This window comes from Carassius carassius, chromosome 9 (genome assembly GCF_963082965.1).
Source record: "Carassius carassius chromosome 9, fCarCar2.1, whole genome shotgun sequence".
Taxonomy (NCBI): domain Eukaryota; kingdom Metazoa; phylum Chordata; class Actinopteri; order Cypriniformes; family Cyprinidae; genus Carassius; species Carassius carassius.
The window spans coordinates 382,501-390,000 of NC_081763.1; the positions used below are offsets into that span (position 1 = coordinate 382,501).

Below are 7,500 nucleotides of genomic sequence, written 5' to 3' on the forward strand. Positions count from 1 at the left end.
CGCCAGTGCATTATATAAGTAGGGAAGGAAACCCAAAAGCTTACAGCACCTGGTATTCCCAAAAGTACTAACCAGGCCTATTAGATAATTACTGAAAAAATCCAAAAGTACTAACCTGGCCCAAACCTGCTTACATTCTGATATCGGGCATTGACTCTTTTTTTTTTTTTTTTTGCAAGATTATTGGACAATTAATGAAAATTTCCTAAAGTACTAACCAGGCCTATTAGATAATTACTGAAAAATCCAAAAGTACTAACCTGGCCCAAACCTGCTTAGATTTGGAGATCAGTTGAGATCGGGCATAGCCAGGATGGTATGGCCATAAGCGAAGGAGGCTGCAAAGAGAGGGCTATTTAAAGATCAGCCACTATAATCGCCAGTGCTTTATATAAGTAGGGAAGGAAACCCAAAAGCTTACAGCATCTGGTATTCCCAGGCGGTCTCCCATCCAAGTACTAACCAGGCCCAAACCTGCTTAGCTTCCGAGATCAGACGAGATCGGGCATAGCCAGGTTGGTATGGCCGTAAGCGAAGGAGGCTGCAAAGAGAGGGCTATTTAAAGATCAGCCACTATAATCGCCAGTGCATTACATAAGTAGGGAAGGAAACCCAAAAGCTTGCAGCACCTGGTATTCCGAAAAGTACTAACCAGGCCTATTAGATAATTACTGAAAAAATCCAAAAGTACTAACCTGGCCCAAACCTGCTTACATTCTGAAATCGGGCATTGACTCTTTTTTGTTTTTTTACAAGATTATTAGACAATTAGTGAATTTTTCCAAAAGTACTAACCAGGCCTATTAGATATTTACTGAAAAAATCCAAAAGTACTAACCTGGCCCAAACCTGCTAACATTCTGAGGTCGGGCATTGACTCTTTTTTTTTTTTTACAAGATTATTAGACAATTAGTGAAAATTTCCAAAAGTACTAACCAGGCCTATTAGATAATTACTGAAAAAATCCAAAAGTACTAACCTGGCCCAAACCTGCTTACATTCTGAGATCGGGCATTGACTCTTTTTTTTTTTTGCAAGATTATTGGACAATAAGTGAAAATTTCCAAAAGCACTAACCAGGCCTATTAGATAATTACTGAAAAAATCAAAAAGTACTAACCTGGCCCAAACCTGCTTACAATCTGAGATCGGTCATTGACTTTTTTTTTTTTTTTTTTTTTTGCAAGATTATTGGACAATTAGTGAAAATTTCCTAAAGTACTAACCAGGCCTATTAGATAATTACTGAAAAATCCAAAAGTACTAACCTGGCCCAAACCTGCTTAGATTTGGAGATCAGTTGAGATCGGGCATAGCCAGGATGGTATGGCCATAAGCGAAGGAGGCTGCAAAGAGAGGGCTATTTAAAGATCAGCCACTATAATCGCCAGTGCTTTATATAAGTAGTGAAGGATACCCAAAAGCTTACAGCACCTGGTATTCCCAGGCGGTCTCCCATCCAAGTACTAACCAGGCCCAAACCTGCTTAGCTTCCAAGATCAGACAAGATCGGGCATAGCCAGGTTGGTATGGCCATAAGCGAAGGAGGCTGCAAAGAGAGGGCTATTTAAAGATCAGCCATTATTATAGCCAGTGCATTATATAAGTAGGGAAGGAAACCCAAAAGCTTACAGCACCTGGTATTCCCAGGCGGTCTCCCATCCAAGTACTAACCAGGCCCAAACCTGCTTAGCTTCCGAGATCAGACAAGATCGGGCATAGCCAGGTTGGTATGGCCATAAGCGAAGGAGGCTGCAAAGAGAGGGCTATTTAAAGATCAGCCACTATAATAGCCAGTGCATTATATAAGTAGGGAAGGAAACCCAAAAGCTTACAGCACCTGGTATTCCCAAAAAGTACTAACCAGGCCTATTAGATAATTACTGAAAAAATCCAAAAGTACTAACCTGGCCAAAACCTGCTTACATTCTGAGATCGGGCATTGACTCTTTTTTGTTTTTTTAAAAGATTATTAGACAATTAGTGAATTTTTCCAAAAGTACTAACCAGGCCTATTAGATAATTACTGAAAAAATCCAAAAGTACTAACCTGGCCCAAACCTGCTTAGATTTGGAGATCAGTTGAGATCGGGCATAGCCAGGATGGTATGGCCATAAGCGAAGGAGGCTGCAAAGAGAGGGCTATTTAAAGATCAGCCACTATAATCGCCAGTGCATTATATAAGTAGGGAGGGAAACCCAAAAGCTTACAGCACCTGGTATTCCCAAAAGTACTAACCAGGCCTATTAGATAATTACTGAAAAATCCAAAAGTACTAACCTGGCCCAAACCTGCTTAGATTTGGAGATCAGTTGAGATCGGGCATAGCCAGGATGGTATGGCCATAAGCGAAGGAGGCTGCAAAGAGAGGGCTATTTAAAGATCAGCCACTATAATCGCCAGTGCTTTATATAAGTAGGGAAGGAAACCCAAAAGCTTACAGCACCTGGTATTCCCAGGCGGTCTCCCATCCAAGTACTAACCAGGCCCAAACCTGCTTAGCTTCCGAGATCAGACAAGATCGGGCATAGCCAGGTCGGTATGGCCATAAGCGAAGGAGGCTGCAAAGAGAGGGCTATTTAAAGATCAGCCACTATAATCGCCAGTGCTTTATATAAGTAGGGAAGGAAATCCAAAAGCTTACAGCACCTGGTATTCCCAAAAGTACTAACCAGGCCTATTAGATAATTTCTGAAAAAATCCAAAAGTACTAACCTGGCCCAAACCTGCTTACATTCTGAGATCGGGCATTGACTCTTTTTTGTTTTTTTACAAGATTATTAGACAATTAGTGAATTTTTCCAAAAGTACTAACCAGGCCTATTAGTTATTTACTGAAAAAATCCAAAAGTACTAACCTGGCCCAAACCTGCTAACATTCTGAGGTCGGGCATTGACTCTTTTTTTTTTTTTTTTGCAAGATTATTGGACAATTAGTGAAAATTTCCAAAAGTACTAACCAGGCCTATTAGATAATTACTGAAAAAATCCAAAAGTACTAACCTGGCCCAAACCTGCTTACATTCAGAGATCGGGCATTGACTCTTTTTTGTTTTTTTAAAAGATTATTAGACAATTAGTGAATTTTTCCAAAAGTACTAACCAGGCCTATTAGATATTTACTGAAAAAATCCAAAAGTACTAACCTGGCCCAAACCTGCTAACATTCTGAGGTCGGGCATTGACTCTTTTTTTTTTTTTTTGCAAGATTATTGGACAATTAGTGAAATATTCCTAAAGTACTTTCCAGGCCTATTAGATAATTATTGAAAAAATCCAAAAGTACTAACCTGGCCCAAACCTGCTTACATTCTGAGATTGGGCATTGACTCTTTTTTTTTTTTTTTGCAAGATTATTGGACAATTAGTGAACATTTCCAAAAGTAATAACCAGGCCTATTAGATAATTACTGAAAAAATCCAAAAGTACTAACCTGGCCCAAACCTGCTTACATTCTGAGATCGGGCATTGACTCTTTTTTTTTTTGTTGCAAGATTATTGGACAATAAGTGAAAATTTCCAAAAGCACTAACCAGGCCTATTAGATAATTACTGAAAAAATCCAAAAGTACTAACCTGGCCCAAACCTGCTTAGATTTGGAGATCAGTTGAGATCGGGCATAGCCAGGATGGTATGGCCATAAGCGAAGGAGGCTGTAAAGAGAGGGCTATTTAAAGATCAGCCACTATAATCGCCAGTGCATTATATAAGTAGGGAAGGAAACCCAAAAGCTTACAGCACCTGGTATTCCCAAAAGTACTAACCAGGCCTATTAGATAATTACTGAAAAAATCCAAAAGTACTAACCTGGCCCAAACCTGCTTACATTCTGAGATCGGGCATTGACTCTTTTTTTTTTTTTTTTTTGCAAGATTATTGGACAATTAGTGAAAATTTCCTAAAGTACTAACCAGGCCTATTAGATAATTACTGAAAAATCCAAAAGTGCTAACCTAGCCCAAACCTGCTTAGATTTGGAGATCAGTTGAGATCGGGCATAGCCAGGATGGTATGGCCATAAGCGAAGGAGGCTGCAAAGAGAGGGCTATTTAAAGATCAGCCACTATAATCGCCAGTGCTTTATATAAGTAGGGAAGGAAACCCAAAAGCTTACAGCACCTGGTATTCCCAGGCGGTCTCCCATCCAAGTACTAACCAGGCCCAAACCTGCTTAGCTTCCGAGATCAGACAAGATCGGGCATAGCCAGGTCGGTATGGCCATAAGCGAAGGAGGCTGCAAAGAGAGGGCTATTTAAAGATCAGCCACTATAATCGCCAGTGCTTTATATAAGTAGGGAAGGAAACCCAAAAGCTTACAGCACCTGGTATTCCCAAAAGTACTAACCAGGCCTATTAGATAATTACTGAAAAAATCCAAAAGTACTAACCTGGCCCAAACCTGCTTACATTCTGAGATCGGGCATTGACTCTTTTTTGTTTTTTTACAAGATTATTAGACAATTAGTGAATTTTTCCAAAAGTACTAACCAGGCCTATTAGATATTTACTGAAAAAATCCAAAAGTACTAACCTGGCCCAAACCTGCTAACATTCTGAGGTCGGGCATTGACTCTTTTTTTTTTTTTTTTGCAAGATTATTGGACAATTAGTGAAAATTTCCAAAAGTACTAACCAGGCCTATTAGATAATTACTGAAAAAATCCAAAAGTACTAACCTGGCCCAAACCTGCTTACATTCTGAGATCGGGCATTGACTCTTTTTTTTTTTTTACAAGATTATTGGACAATAAGTGAAAATTTCTAAAAGTACTAACCAGGCCTATTAGATAATAACTGAAAAAATTCAAAAGTACTAACCTGGCCCAAACCTGCTTACATTCTGAGATCGGGCATTGACTCTTTTTTTTTTTTTTTTTGCAAGATTATTGGACAATTAGTGAAAATTTCCTAAAGTACTAACCAGGCCTATTAGATAATTATTGAAAAAATCCAAAAGTACTAACCTGGCCCAAACCTGCTTACATTCTGAGATCGGGCATTGACTCTTTTTTTTTTTTTTTTTGCAAGATTATTGGACAATTAGTGAACATTTCCAAAAGTACTAACCAGGCCTATTAGATAATTACTGAAAAAATCCAAAAGTACTAACCTGGCCCAAACCTGCTTACATTCTGAGATCGGGCATTAACTCTTTTTTTTTTTTGCAAGATTATTGGACAATTAGTGAAAATTTCCAAAAGTAATAACCAGGCCTGTTAGATAATTACTGAAAAAATCCAAAAGTACTAACCTGGCCCAAACCTGCTTAGATTTGGAGATCAGTTGAGATCGGGCATAGCCAGGATGGTATGGCCATAAGCGAAGGAGGCTGCAAAGAGAGGGCTATTTAAAGATCAGCCACTATAATCGCCAGTGCTTTATATAAGTAGGGAAGGAAACCCAAAAGCTTACAGCACCTGGTATTCCCAGGCGGTCTCCCATCCAAGTACTAACCAGGCCCAAACCTGCTTAGCTTCCGAGATTAGACGAGATCGGGCATAGCCAGGTTGGTATGGCCATAAGCGAAGGAGGCTGCAAAGAGAGGGCTATTTAAAGATCAGCCACTATAATCGCCAGTGCATTACATAAGTAGGGAAGGAAACCCAAAAGCTTGCAGCACCTGGTATTCCGAAAAGTACTAACCAGGCCTATTAGATAATTACTGAAAAAATCCAAAAGTACTAACCTGGCCCAAACCTGCTTACATTCTGAAATCGGGCATTGACTCTTTTTTGTTTTTTTACAAGATTATTAGACAATTAGTGAATTTTTCCAAAAGTACTAACCAGGCCTATTAGATATTTACTGAAAAAATCCAAAAGTACTAACCTGGCCAAAACCTGCTAACATTCTGAGGTCGGGCATTGACTCTTTTTTTTTTTTTTACAAAATTATTAGACAATTAGTGAAAATTTGCAAAAGTACTAACCAGGCCTATTAGATAATTACTGAAAAAATCCAAAAGTACTAACCTGGCCCAAACCTGCTTACATTCTGAGATCGGGCATTGACTCTTTTTTTTTTTTGCAAGATTATTGGACAATAAGTGAAAATTTCCAAAAGCACTAACCAGGCCTATTAGATAATTACTGAAAAAATCAAAAAGTACTAACCTGGCCCAAACCTGCTTACAATCTGAAATCGGTCATTGACTTTTTTTTTTTTTTTTGCAAGATTATTGGACAATTAGTGAAAATTTCCTAAAGTACTAACCAGGCCTATTAGATAATTACTGAAAAATCCAAAAGTACTAACCTGGCCCAAACCTGCTTAGATTTGAAGATCAGTTGAGCTCGGGCATAGCCAGGATGGCATGGCCATAAGCGAAGGAGGCTGCAAAGAGAGGGCTATTTAAAGATCAGCCACTATAATCGCCAGTGCTTTATATAAGTAGAGAAGGAAACCCAAAAGCTTACAGCACCTGGTATTCCCAGGCGGTCTCCCATCCAAGTACTAACCAGGCCCAAACCTGCTTAGCTTCCGAGATCAGACAAGATCGGGCATAGCCAGGTTGGTATGGCCATAAGCGAAGGAGGCTGCAAAGAGAGGGCTATTTAAAGATCAGCCACTATAATAGCCAGTGCATTATATAAGTAGGGAAGGAAACCCAAAACTTAGAGCACCTGGTATTCCCAAAAGTACTAACCAGGCCTATTAGATAATTACTGAAAAAATCCAAAAGTACTAACCTGGCCCAAACCTGCTTACATTCTGAAATCGGGCATTGACTCTTTTTTGTTTTTTTACAAGATTATTAGACAATTAGTGAATTTTTCCAAAAGTACTAACCAGGCCTATTAGATATTTACTGAAAAAATCCAAAAGTACTAACCTGGCCCAAACCTGCTAACATTCTGAGGTCGGGCATTGACTCTTTTTTTTTTTTTTTACAAGATTATTAGACAATTAGTGAAAATTTCCAAAAGTACTAACCAGGCCTATTAGATAATTACTGAAAAAATCCAAAAGTACTAACCTGGCCCAAACCTGCTTACATTCTGAGATCGGGCATTGACTCTTTTTTTTTTTTTGCAAGATTATTGGACAATAAGTGAAAATTTCCAAAAGCACTAACCAGGCCTATTAGATAATTACTGAAAAAATCCAAAAGTACTAACCTGGCCCAAACCTGCTTACATTCTGAGATCGGTCATTGACTTTTTTTTTTTTTTTTTTTTTGCAAGATTATTGGACAATTAGTGAAAATTTCCAAAAGTACTAACCAGGCCTATTAGATAATTACTGAAAAAATCCAAAAGTACTAACCTGGCCCAAACCTGCTTAGATTTGGAGATCAGTTGAGATCGGGCATAGCCAGGATGGTATGGCCATAAGCGAAGGAGGCTGCAAAGAGAGGGCTATTTAAAGATCAGCCACTATAATCGCCAGTGCATTATATAAGTAGGGAAGGAAACCCAAAAGCTTACAGCACCTGGTATTCCCAAAAGTACTAACCAGGCCTATTAGATAATTACTGAAAAAATCCAAAAGTACTA

General features: G+C 38.8%; 7 non-coding genes across 7 annotated transcripts; all 7 read right to left on the reverse strand.

Annotated features, from left to right (window-relative positions):
* Positions 1 to 414: 414 nt before the first annotated feature.
* LOC132150059 (5S ribosomal RNA) lies at positions 415 to 533 on the reverse strand. The gene has a single exon (XR_009435307.1). It is a non-coding gene; the product is annotated as a 5S ribosomal RNA (ribosomal RNA).
* Positions 534 to 1,423: 890 nt separating this feature from the next.
* On the reverse strand, positions 1,424 to 1,542 carry LOC132150426 (5S ribosomal RNA). The gene has a single exon (XR_009435659.1). It is a non-coding gene; the product is annotated as a 5S ribosomal RNA (ribosomal RNA).
* An 84-nt stretch (positions 1,543 to 1,626) lies between these two features.
* Positions 1,627 to 1,745, reverse strand: LOC132150132 (5S ribosomal RNA). Its single transcript, XR_009435376.1, has one exon. It is a non-coding gene; the product is annotated as a 5S ribosomal RNA (ribosomal RNA).
* Positions 1,746 to 2,436: 691 nt separating this feature from the next.
* LOC132150183 (5S ribosomal RNA) lies at positions 2,437 to 2,555 on the reverse strand. Its single transcript, XR_009435425.1, has one exon. It is a non-coding gene; the product is annotated as a 5S ribosomal RNA (ribosomal RNA).
* Positions 2,556 to 4,111: 1,556 nt separating this feature from the next.
* LOC132150184 (5S ribosomal RNA) lies at positions 4,112 to 4,230 on the reverse strand. Its single transcript, XR_009435426.1, has one exon. It is a non-coding gene; the product is annotated as a 5S ribosomal RNA (ribosomal RNA).
* A 1,179-nt stretch (positions 4,231 to 5,409) lies between these two features.
* On the reverse strand, positions 5,410 to 5,528 carry LOC132150242 (5S ribosomal RNA). Its single transcript, XR_009435480.1, has one exon. It is a non-coding gene; the product is annotated as a 5S ribosomal RNA (ribosomal RNA).
* An 885-nt stretch (positions 5,529 to 6,413) lies between these two features.
* On the reverse strand, positions 6,414 to 6,532 carry LOC132150134 (5S ribosomal RNA). Its single transcript, XR_009435378.1, has one exon. It is a non-coding gene; the product is annotated as a 5S ribosomal RNA (ribosomal RNA).
* Between the last annotated feature and the right edge of the window lie 968 nt (positions 6,533 to 7,500).